The sequence below is a fragment of the Peromyscus maniculatus genome, chromosome 8, assembly GCF_049852395.1.
Source record: "Peromyscus maniculatus bairdii isolate BWxNUB_F1_BW_parent chromosome 8, HU_Pman_BW_mat_3.1, whole genome shotgun sequence".
Classification (NCBI taxonomy): domain Eukaryota; kingdom Metazoa; phylum Chordata; class Mammalia; order Rodentia; family Cricetidae; genus Peromyscus; species Peromyscus maniculatus.
In genome coordinates, this window is record NC_134859.1 from 54,978,707 (window position 1) to 54,991,992 (window position 13,286).

A 13,286-nucleotide genomic window follows, 5' to 3' on the forward strand; every position below is an offset into this window, starting at 1 on the left:
GTAAGACAAGACATTATCGTATAGCTTATAACTGTTTAACAAGTGATATTTTGATTCTACATGTTTCTTGCAAAGATATCACCCATTTACAATCCACATTTAAAGAAATTATTTTCAGAGAAAAATTTAAGGAGACGGGGTTTATCTGTGTAACCCTGGCTGTCCTGGAACTTGCTCTGTAGACCAGGCTGGCTTTGAACTCACAGAGATCCGCCTGCCTCTGCCTCCCTGGGATTAGAGATGCGCACCATCTCTGTGCCTAGCCTGTTGCTGTTTCTTAAAGCTGGTTCTTCCTCCTGCCATGTGGTTTCTACATCCAACTCAAGTCGCTGGGCTTGGGAGCAGGTATCTCCTCTCCTTAGGCTCATCCTCAGGTGCCTTTACCCACAGAGGTGTGTCTCTGGCCCAGAGTCAAAATTTGGAGGGGAGGCGGTCAGAAATTCTTAAGCATTCTTAAAGTTTTGGAGCTGTCATTAATCAGTTCTTGGGCTAAGTCTGTAACTACACCAGTAGCTTCTAAATACAAATTAGTACCTACTAAACCCCGTGAGTGATATTATTGCTGTTATCATCAGTGAACTATCCCCCTAAATACCTTTTTTATTTTAGGCTTTTGTTTTGTTTTGTTTTTCAAGACATGGTTTCTCTGTGTAGCCCTAACTGTCCTGGAACTCACTGTAGACCAGGCTGGCCTCAAACTCACAGAAATCCACTTGCTCCTGCCTCCCGAGTGCCAGGATTAAAGGCATGCACCATCACCACCCAGCTACTTTAGGCATTTAAAAAACACATTCTAGGAACTGCTCCCTCCTCAGCTCCCAAATTGGCTGTGCAAATAGAAGTTGGTTTCATTCAGAGTCATCAGGATCGAGTCCATCAAGGAGCTGCTCAGTTGCTTGGCAACCACGTCCAGGCTCTGACTAGTGGACTTCATCCTTTCTGGATGCATAAGCAGAATTCTTTTTATTATTGTCTAAAATCGTTTCTGAGAAATTTTTAGTTTGTCACTGTCAAATCTCCTGGTTTTCTGTGCTGTCTTGTTTAAAAAGACCGACCTTGTGTGACTCCATGGCTATTGGCGCTATGTTGCTCCAGCTGACTGCCTGTGGTCCATGGGTCTGTTGTACAATCACCTTGGGTCTCAAAGAAAAGAAAAGAAATACCTGACCCTTGGTTTTTAAGCCATGCTTTTGCAAAGTAATTCTTACAAATGGAGACCTTAAATGCACAGACTTTATAGCTAGGTTTTCAGTATAGACCCCAAACACCCTCTTCTTCAGTGCTGAATTCAAAAAATACATGTGTCTTCTAAAATTACATGCAAATTTCCTGTAATTGTATTTTGTTTCTGACTAAAGAGCTGTTTATTTTCAGCACATTCTTCAAAAACTGATGGCCAAAGATTAACTACTCTATCAATATGTTTTTCTTATGCCTATCAAGTGAAATATGAAATATATAAGTACATGTATATGAAATATACATCTATACATGTTTATATCAAAGAATAAGTCAGAACAAATTAAAAAGCTCCTAGGTAAATACAAGCCAGTTCAAGAAGTTCATTGATGACACACGGAAGATGGAAACAAAGCAACTTCCTCTTGGGTGAGTTTGACCCAGAGTGAGCTCGAGTTTGAATTCTCCACTTCTCCTCCTAGGTCTCATGTCTCTGACAAAGGGCTTGTTGCCGGTAGGTGGATTTTCCTGTCTCTCCTGCCAGCTGCTAAATCCTGACACGAAGACTTACTGTTAATTATAAAAGAGTGGCCAATAGCTTAGGCTTTTTGTTTGTTTGTTTGTTTTTCTGAGACAGGGTTTCTCTGTGTAGCTTTGCACCTTTCCTGGATCTCGTTCAGTAGCCCAGGCTGTCCTGGAACTCACAGAGATCCGCCTGGCTCTGCCTCCCAAGTGTGGGATTAAAGGCGTGCGTCACCACCGCCCGGCGGTTTCGGCTTGTTTTTAGCTGGCTCTTATAACTTAAATTAACCCATTTCTATTCATCTATGTGCTGCCCTGAGGCTTGTTTATCTCATCTATGTACTGTCCATACTGCCTGTTCTGCATCCTGGAGTCTCCTTGCAACTGTACTCTTCTTCTTCCCAGCATCCTCTCTGCTCTGAACATCCTGCCTAGCTATTGGCCATTCAGCTTTTTATTAAACCAATCTGAATGACAAATCTTCACAGTATACAAAAAGATTATTTCACAATAGCTGTGTATTAATTGAACAGCACAGAAAACATGGCATGGGAAAGGGATGAGGGATTCTACGTAGAAATCTTTAGAATTTACAAGGGAAAAATTACTTTACTAACCCTAACTGATTCAGAAAAGCACTCAAAACTGCAAACAGGTGAGGTCTACCTATATCCCCATGTTGCTTCCAACATTTGTGGGATATTTGTTATTTAAGGTTTCTTACAACCTGCTGGCTACTTTCAGCAGATGATTACAGCACATGCATGCACACATACATTATTCTGGGTCGGGGCATGGGAGAGTATATAGTTTAACATTAAAGCTATGCATTTATCTTAAGTTGTAAATGCTGATTTGCAGGGGAAATCCAAAGCATAGTGAGGTTGGTTACATTGCTGTTCTTCTTTTTTATTTTTTATTTTCCGAGACAGGGTTTTTCTGTGTAATCCTGGATGTCCTGGAACTCACTCTGTAGATCAGGCTGGCCTCAAACTCACAGAGATTCACCTACCTCTGCCTCCCAAGTGCTGGGATTAAAGGCATGTGCCACCACTGCCTGCCAGTTATATTGTTCTCTTAAAGGCAAATCAACAGGCTGAGTACATAGTAGGACAGTAGGTCAGGTATATAGTCTTCAGTTATATCAAGGCATGTGGTTAACTTGGCTGCAGGGTCCAGCAAATTTCCTTTTCTTCAAAGGCAAGAGATCTTTTCAGAAAAATGTAAAACAAAGTAGAACACTGACAGCATCATCTACATTTTCTGTGTCCTCCCCCCACCAACCCATAAATAACCATTTTCCTAACCTTCTGGCAAATATTTCCTCACACAGTTCTGGATTACCGTTTATACACACACTGCTTAGTTTCGACTGGTTTTGGATTTTATATAAATGAAATCATTTTACCTTGTTGCCCTAGCTCAGTTTATCTTATTAAATTGCATTGCTACACATAGCTGCAGCTCACTCATTTTCATCTTCTGTGGTATTTAATTGTGTGAATATGCCCAAATTAATTCGTTGGTTTTGCTGGTGATGGATTGTTGGGTGGCTTCTCATTACTGGCTGTTGCGGAGTGTGATCTTTTCCATGTGCCTGCATTTCTCAAGGATACGTACTTAGAGCTGGACTGGCTCCTTTGCTAGAGTGTGTCCAGGTTCATCCTTATGAGAAAATAGTGGAAGGCTTCCCACAGTGGCCCTGGGAATATAGAGTCTCACTGGTAGTGGGCAGGCTGGTCCACTGGTGTGTCCTTGGTAATCCTTGGCATGGGTTTAGTGTTAGCTCTTCTGGAAGTACACAGTTGTTTGTGATTGAGATTTTCATCAGTATATTTTCATCAGTATTTTTAAAGTTATTAATGAAGAATTAATAATTGAGAAGTAGGATTATTGGCCATCACATATTGGTATTTGTTCCCAAATGATCTAATTTGGGTGTTTTGGTTTTTTTGGACACAGACTAGGTTTGAACTCCTGCCCCAGCCTCCAGTCTCCTGAGTGCTGGGATCACAGGCATGCCAATCATACCCAGCCAGGGGTTAGGATATATGCATACACACACACACACACATACACACACACACACACACACACACACACACACACACACACACACACATATATATATATATAAAATGTTAAGGATGTGTTTCATTTTTAATTATTTGTATGTGTGTGTTGATATGTACACATGAGTGCAGGTACTTGAGGAGGCCTGAGGTGTTGGACCCTTAGACCTGGAGTTACAGGAGGTCGTCAACCACCCAATGTGGGTGCCAGGAGACAAACTTGGGTCCTCTGCAGGAGCATTACGCACTTTTAACCACTGAGCCGTCTCTCCAGCCATCTCCCCTGGAATGTTTATTTTGTTAATAGTTTTAAATCGGTGATTGGCCACAGTTTTGTTTGCATCTGTTTGATTACTTGTGAGATGGAACGTTTATTCTCTGTGTAATTTCTGGCTGTATTTCACCTGGGGTAGAAGGTGTATATCTACTTTGGTAACTCTTATTTTTTATTTATTATTAAATTTATTATTATTATTATTCTGCAACAATAATATGTATATGTGTGAGTGCACATGCCACGGTGTGCATGTGGAGGCCAGAGGACAGTTTCGTGTACTCGATGCCTTCTTTCCATCTTTATGTGGGCTCTTAGGACCACACTCAGGCCCTCAGGCTTGCATGACGAGGATCTTTACCTGCTGAGCTATCTTGTCAACCAGGTCATGAATTTTTTTTTCCTGCTTCTTCTTTTTCTTTCCCAGTGCTGGAGGTCAAATCCCAGCCCTTGGTCAACCCAGGCCTTACATACACTAGATTAACTTTGTCCTCAAGTCTGCAGTAGCTGCATTCGCTTGCAAAATGTTTCTTGTATAAAATATGATTGCTGGGATGGTTAGTTTAGTTTTGTTTTGTTTTAATTAACTTGGTGCACACTGGATCATCTGGGAAGAGGAACCTCAGTTGAGAAGAGGCCTCCCTCAGATTGGCCTGTAGGCAAGTCTATGGGAAGTTTTCTTGATTAATGATTGATGTGGGAGGCCCCAGCCCACTGTGGGATGCTGCCCCTGGGCAGATGGTCCTGGTTGTACAGGAGGGGTAGCTGAAATGAGCCTGAAAGCAAGCCAGTGAGCAGCACCCCTCCATGGCCTCTGCTCTAGTCCCTGCCTCCAGTTCCTGCCTGGAGTTCCTGTCCTGGCTTCTCTGTAACATGGAACAAACTTTCCTCCCCAAGTTGCCTTTGGTCACAATGTTTTATCACAGCAACAGAATCCCAAGCCATTGCTCTCTGGCAGTTGTTATCCGATTCGCACTGAATTTCATTTACCCTTTGTCTGATCAATATTCAGCTGACCGCTCAAAGAAACATCTGCACAGATTCCCCTGGAGAACTCTCTCTAGTATGCGGCTCCCTGCCTTCTGCCTCAGCTTCCGTAACTCTGAATCTGTTCTCTCCACACACTGAAGCCCCGTTTGGAGAGTCCTTTCTGTTTTCTTCAGGACAGAAGCTGCGTTGAGGAAGAAAGCCTGGCAGTCAGTGGGTACCCTTGTCTGTTTCCTTCATTCTGTGCATTAAAAATAGTTACTACCCTGCTCTCAGAAAGGGCCCTTTAAAGGAAGAGAGGAGGAGGAGAGAGAAATGAATTTATAAGGACAATAGGAATGAATAGCAGGATCGTGTATATGGCATGTATGTATGTGAGTATGTGTGCATGTGTCTGTGTGCATATGTGTGTGTGTGTGCACGCACACACACACACATATGCTGTCCTGATTATGTAATGGTAGTGCTATTTAATTTTTATTAACAAATTCAGTAGGATGAAGAAAACATGACAATGCTGGACAACAAATTATATGCGAGTAACGTAAAAATAATTTAACATTAAATACCTAAGAAGCCGCATTAAAGAGACCCAGGAGAAATTACATGGAAAGCGCTGAACTCAGAACTGGAAATTCTAAGTTCCAGCGGCTCTCCAGGCCCGTGCAGCTGGCAGCTCATCTGAGCCATTGTTTCTCTGTTGTATGGGAAAAGTCTATCGTTGGGGCCTCCCGCCACACAGAGGTAAATTACCACTGCGTGTTTATTATTTGCTAGAAGACAGCCAGTTGTAGAGCGGCAGGCGCGGGGCTTGATTGAAGCCCCATGTCTGAGGTCATTAAGGACACAACCCATAGGAAGGCGGGAAGGAGTGGGTGTGGGTCAGAGCCACTGTGAACGAGGCAGCAGCAGGTTCCTCAGGGGTTCACGCGTGGTCCAGGCTAGACGTGAACCCTCCCTCCTGCTGCTTCAAGCTCCTGAACACTGGGGTCATGGATGTATTCCACTATGCCAGGGCTCAGCTCGCTTTCGGCCCTTGCAGAGTCTACCCTTCCCTCCGACAAAAAGCAGCTAGCTAGCTCTGAGGAAATCAGGGCAGGCTGGGGTGGCGCGATTAGGGGCATGCTGTGGAAGAGACAAGGATACTGCCTAAGGAGGGATAAGAGGGTGGCCGGAAGGAATGATAGAGGGAAAATGGCTTGTCACCAGCGTTCTTTGGCTGCGATGGGGGAGGGTGGTCATTATTAGCTCAGTGTCCACTAACTGTAAAACGTCATACACAGTTGAAAGGAATGCCCTCACTCTCACCCACTACCCTTAAAAATGTGGAATGTGTCCTCACATCCCTTTTCCCAAGCTTTCAAATCATATATAAGACAGACTTACACCTGGAAGACAGCGGTCACCTGCTCTGCCTTCGACTTCTTCCTGAACTGGTGCTGTGGCTCACCCAAACTGGTTCCTTCCTGCTCCTCACTCCAAAGAGGAGGTGTGTCTCCAGGCTCAGTCCTCAGATGCCTGCTCTCTCCTGAGGTTCTCCTCCATGCGGATGATTCTCTGGTCTCCCTTTCAGCATCTGACTGAAGTCCGAAATCCTCGTTTCCCAGCACCTGGCTGAATGCCTCTTTGACCCACTGAAAAGCTAAGCTCAGTCTTTGCTTTGAAGGGTTTCTTTGTTAGGCCTTCAGGTTTTGTTTTGAGATGGGGTTTCTAGCCCAGGCAGGTTTCAAACTTTGTACTAGAGGGTGACTGTGAACTTCTGACTCACTGACTCCCACCTCCTGAGTGCTAGGATCACAGGCCTGCACCACCACACTATCCTGCGAATCTGGGTATTGAACCCAGGCTTTGTAAATTTGAGGCTGGCACTCTGCCTGCTGAGACACATCCCTAACTCCTTGCTCAGTTTTTCTCAATGTCATTTACATGTTTCCCAAAGCTATGTTCTCAAGAGCGATGGCAATAACTTATAACATTTGGGGGTCTATAGGACCTCAATGGCCAACAACTCCAGGAGAAGGAACTCGCACCTGGCACTGGGCTTTGACTTATTAGTCTCTGGTATTTAGTGGAGTCATTGTTGCCCTATCATAGGATAACTCCACTAAAAGTTAGATTTATTTACTTACTATTTTATGTGCATGTTTTGCCTGCATGCATGTCTATGCACTATGTGCATGCCTGGTACCTTCAGAGGCATCAGATCTCCTAACTGGAGTTACAGGTGGCAGTGAACCACCATGTGGGCGCTGGGACTGAACTCAGGTCCTCTGGAAGAGCAACAAGTGTTCTTAACTGCTGAGCCAAGTCTCCATCCTGGGAACTCCATATTAAATATGTACATACATCCAATTATGTGTCAAATTTACACACACACACACACACACACACACACACACACACACACAGTTAAGTAAATACAGTTTTCAAAAAGGAATTTAAAAAGATGCTCCAAGCATGTCTTGATAATTTCTTCCCTCGTCTCAGGATCAGTTATCTCCCCAAGGAGAGGAACCTTGGTTCTCGTCATAGAGCAGGAGTATTACAGGCCAGGCCCTGTTGCTACTGGACCATCGTTATTTCTAACTCTTCTCAGCTGCAGTGTGCCTGGTAACCTATACACAAACCTATCGATATTGCTTTGTCATTCAGTTGCTTACATGTACCCCAGGCTGGCCCTGAACTTGCTATGTAGTTGGGGATGACCTTGAACTTGTGGTCCTCCTGCCTCTACCTCCCAAGCTCTATGATTACAAGTATGTTTCACCATGTCCAGCAATATTTTAATATACAGCCATCCATATCTCTAAAGCTTATCATGGGCTCATGTTAATGCCCCAAGCTATCCACGAACACCAACCCTCCTATTTTAGCCTCCTGATTCATTTTAAACACGTCTTTATGTGCAGCACAGGAACTGATACAAACTTGTTTCCTAGCAGTAGGCAAGATGAGTTCACTCACATTTATTGTCATATGTATCTGCCCCTGTTGCCATGGTTCCCTTTACACATGTGTCTTTATTCCACATGTCTGTATGTCTATTTATTTATACAGGAAATAATTAAATTGTTTCCTAAATGGACTGTTTGCTTTGCATTTATTTTATGTTTTTAATTTGACCTCATCACTACATCACTATGTAGCCGTGGCTGACCTGGAACTCTGTATGTAGACCATGCTTGCTGTGGAATATTATTTAAAGATTTATTATATTTTTTTATGCTGCTGTTTTAATGATGCAAAGATGTGTTGCTTTTTTTATTTTTTTGGGGGGGTTGTTTTTTTGTTGTTGTTGTTTTTCAAGACAGGCTTTCTCTGTGTAGTTTTGGTGCCTGTCCTAGATATCACTCTGTAGACCAGGCTGGCCTCGAACTCACAGAGATCTGCCTGCCTCTGCCTGTGCTGGGATTAAAGGCATGCGCCACCGCCACCTTTTGTTTGTTTAACTCTGTGAAGCTGTGTTACTTTGCCTGTCTAAAATACCTGGTTGGTCTAATAAAGAGCTAAATGGTCGATAGCTAGACAGGAGAAAGGATGGGCGGGGCTGGCAGGCAGAGAGAATAAATAGGAAAAATCTGGGAGAAAAAAGATCAGGAAGCAAGAGGAGGAAGAGGACTCCACGGGCCAGCCACCCAGCTACACAGCAAGCCACGGAGCAAGAAGTAAAGAAAGGTATATAAAATAGGAAAATGTCAGAGCACAGAGGAGAAACATAGATGAGATAATTTAAGAAAAGCTGACAAGAAACAAGCCAAGCTAATGCCGGGCATTCATAAGAAAGAACAGCACTCTGTGTGATTTATTTGGGAGCAGAGTGGCAGGCCCCCAAAGAGCAAGGGACCAAAAGGGTTAAAAAAAATCAAAAAACCCAACAACACATGCTGGCCTTGAATTCACAGAGATTCACCTGCCTCTGCTGACCCAGGACTAAAGGTGTGCACCACCACGCCCAGCTCTTTGCTTTGCTTTATAGAGTAGTTTTATACTATTCAAGAACTGTTTTATCCTCACAGTGACTTGTAGTAGTTTTATCTTGACCAACTCAACCAGCTCCTTATATGAGCATTGCTAAAATTATTTTGTATTGCATTCTTTCTACATTTTCTCTACTACTCAACTTGAAAAACCAATCTTAACTTCCTTGTTTCTTTTTCCTGTTAAACATATTTTTGCTATAGAGGCTTATTCAATTTTCCAACTTTTCTCCTTGTTCCCTATTTTGATGGTTACATAATCCCCACACTATAAGAAATGGAATACTTATCACTTTATCCTAGCTCATATCATTCTTTTCATCATGCTTCTGTGATATATATATCACAGAAGCATATATATATACATCACATATATATATCACCCAGACCCTTGGACAGAATCTCTCTTAGTTGCCTGGAATTTGTCTTCTGGTGGCTTCCATAGAGTCTGGGAGTTGTCTCAGTTAGTAAAGTACCTGTGGCAAGTGTGAGGATCTCATGCTTTTGGATCCCCTGCATCCACATGAAAATCCAGATGTGGCCATATGCATCTGCAGCCCCAGCACTGCGGGGCAGAGACAATTGGACCTGAAGTTCATTGGCCAGCTAGCCTAGGCAAATGAATGGACTTCCTGTTCAGTGGGCATCCTGCCCCAAAGATAAGGTGGAAAAAAAATTGAGTAATGGCACTCAAAGTCAACCTCAGGCCTCCACAGGCAAGTGCAGGCACACACACCCACACTAGCAGGTAACATATCCCCCACACACAAATCTCCTCACACATAGCAAATAGAATATTGTTCTTTTCATTTGAAAAAGATTCATTACATTTTAATTTATCTTGTGTTCACATGTGGATCAGGTACATGCTTGCTACAGAGTGAATGTTGAGGTCAGAGAAGGACTTGAGGGGATTCGTTCTCTCTGTCCATCATGTGGGTCCTGGGGATTGAACTCAGATCCTTGGGCTTGGATGCAAGAGTTTTCACCTGTTGAGTCATCTTACCAGCCCACTGTGTGTGATTATGACCTTGTGTGTGCAGGTGAGCATGTGTATGTATGCACACAGAGGCCAAAGGGGGGTCTGGGGATCCTGCTCTATAGCTCTCCACTGTACCCCGAGGTGGGGTCTCTCACTGAACCTAGAGCTAGGTTGACAGGGATCCTCCTGACTCTTGGCTTATTTCTTCCCCCCTGCCCCCGGCATACCTTTTAGTGTTCAGTACATTCTGGCATGGGCCAGAGATGCATCCAAGTGACTCAATTACTTTAGCTGCTTAAGGGGCTCCACCTTCACCTTTAAAGTGTGATGACTATTTGTCCTTCTCTACTTACTCTGTTGGGTCCCTCTCCCCTGGGCACAGTGTGCCTTTTCACATTGAATCTTAGCCAGAAGGCAAGAAGCAATGGTGGTGTGCTTTTTCAAAACGTAGATCTCAGTGTCTTTTAAAAAGAAAATTCACTTGAATTGTACATTACAATTATCTTCCTATAGCCTGGGAGTTTTTCCCTTTCCAGACTTGGATTAAGCATGCACTGGCTGGGTTTTGCCTGCCTTAAATACTTCGGAGTCTTCTCATTGCTCTCTTGATTTACCACCTTACTGTTCTTGTTTCATCTTTGGTATCACGCTGCATATCCTAGCCTTTAATGACTGGACTCTCTCTCCAGCCTGGCACTCGCTTTTTAAAGTGTTCTTTTTTAATTCACATAGAAACCTTTGGCCATGTTTTCATTTCTGGTGAACACTTCAGTGGGAACTCTGTGTGCTAGTTCTCAAATTTCAAAGTGTGATCACTAGCCAGGCAGTGGAGGCACACACCTTTAATTCCAGCACCTGGGAGGCAGAGGCAGGTGGATCTCTGTGAGTTCCAGGCCAGCCTGGTCTACAGAGTGAGATCTAGGACAGCCAGGGCCACACAGAGAAACCCCGTGTCAAAAAACCAAAAACGTATAATAAAAGTGTGTGCTTTCTGTATGTGAATGCTGCGTTAGTTCCTGTTTGAGGGTCGTATTTGAATGAGTTGGAGTCTTCTCTATCAGCTGTTTGCAGAGGCTTCCTGTGGACATGGGTTATGGAAGGACAAGAGTTGCTTTCCCATCGCGTGTCGTCAGGGTTCCTCCCTATTTCTAGAAGACGAGTTTTCTTCAGATGCGTGCTTTTGCATAGCCTTGCCTCTCAGTCTCCTCACATCTCAGCAGTTTCAAGGGGACATGCTCTTTCCTTTTTCTTGCCTGTTCTTTGGACCATGCCTAAATGATCATCACCCATTGCTTTCCTCCCAGGCTGTTTCTTGTAGTTTTCCGGTTTCAGTTGGTTTTGTGTTTGTTTGTTTTGTTTTATTTTATTATTATTATTATTATTATTATTATTTTATTATTATTATTATTATTTTATTATTATTATTATTATTATTATTTGGAAACAGGGTTTGTCTGTGTAGCTCTGGCTATCCTAGAACTCACTCTGTAGACCAGGCTGGCCTGGAACCTGGAATCCACCTGCCTCTGACTCCCGAGTGCTGGGATTAAAGGTGTGTACCCCCCACCCCCTGCAGGTTGATTTGGTTTTGCATGTGAGTTTTTGGAGTTCTTCCTGTCCTCTGAATGTCACCTCCTTATGACATAATGACTTGCATTTCTCTTTACGCCATTGGATACACATATAAATAAATAAATAGATCATTTTGAAAAGAGTCCTCTTTGTTCCATATTAACACAAGAAATTAATCACTTTTTGTTGTTGTTGTTGTTGTCAGTGCGGTGGGCAGACAGTATGAAAAAGTGAGCGGTGGAAGATCTAGGATTCCACCACCCTTACAGGCTAACACGTCAGTGTATAGAGAACTGATTGAAGAGGCCCTCCTCTTCCTCTTCCCTTCTTTTGATAGACCTCCTGGTTCAGGAAGAAAAGACTTCATTACTCACGGGAAGTTTCTCCAGAGAAGGATGCACCAGTTAGGTCTACACCACTGTCACAATGCACCCCAGATCGTTAACTCAAGAAGAGGAAGGGTCTGCTTGGTCTCTTGGGCTCAGAGGTTTCTGTCCATGGTGGTTTCAGTGCTTTGTGCCTGTGGAAAGGGAGACAATCTTTGTGGCAGAAGAGCCTAGAAGGCTGCTCACCTCCTGGCGGCGGGAAGCAGAGAGGAGTCTCAAGAGCTCCCCCCAGGGACTCCCTTGTGTGCATTAGTCCCCAGGTCCTGAGTGCTGCACGAACTCCCAGTAGCTAAGAGCCTTCTGTGCTTGGTCTTGGGGGAACATTTCATCCTCAAACCATGACACCTCTGCTCCCCCAAATACTATTTCCCATTGCATAAGGAACACTGCATGTAGGCCCAAGAGTTCTTCAAATTGCTAATGTTCCAATTCTGTTCTGAAGTCTCTTCTGAGACCCAAAGTGTGGAAGTCTGGGGAGTCCAGCCCTGACCTGCTCCCACCTATCAAAGGGTTCTTAGGTGGGAGAGAGAAGGATAGAAAATATCAGAAAAAGAGACCTAGACAACGAAGAGAAAAACAGACACAGGGTAGCTTCGGAGGGGCCTGGTTCAATACCCAACTACTCCATCTTATTCAGAAGGGCTTTTTATAACATACCAAGGGGAGAGGCAAAAGACCTCCCCCTTGCAAGATCAAAGCACACCGTACAGCCAAGTGTAGACCCTTCCAAACACCTGGTAACCACGCCGGTGACCAAATCATCTCCTTGCACAGCCCTGCTGGGTAAAGCAAGCTCAGATTCTCTGATCCTGAGTAATTTGGACTCCCACACCAAGGCTAATGTCTAGCTGTGACCCCCTATATAAGGGAGGGGGGCACTCCCAAGATACAATTATATGGAGAAAACATTTACATTCTGAGGGGTGAGGGATAGGAATAAAGACACAGACAGAAAGCAAGGCTGACCCCCACCAGGTCAGTAATCAGCCCCGTGGCTTCTTGTCTGGTGTCTAGGATGGCATGATGGAAGGGCCAAGCAACTGGGTAGATGGGCTGGAGAGATGGCTCAGCAGTTAGAAGCACTTATTGTTCTTGCAGAGGACCCGGGTTCAAGTCCCAGCACCCACATGGGGACTCACAACCATCTATAACTAATCCCAGGGTATCCAACCCCCTCTTCTAAGCTTCCGCAGGTGCTGCATGCACTCCCGGGCTCCTGTTTCATAGCCCCGTGGCCATTTTCCTGTTCTGTGCCCCGATGTCTTTCCCTGCATCCTAATGCCAGGGGAGTAGGGGTGGCTGCTTAGACCCTGGTGGCGGAAGGGTCCTCGGGGA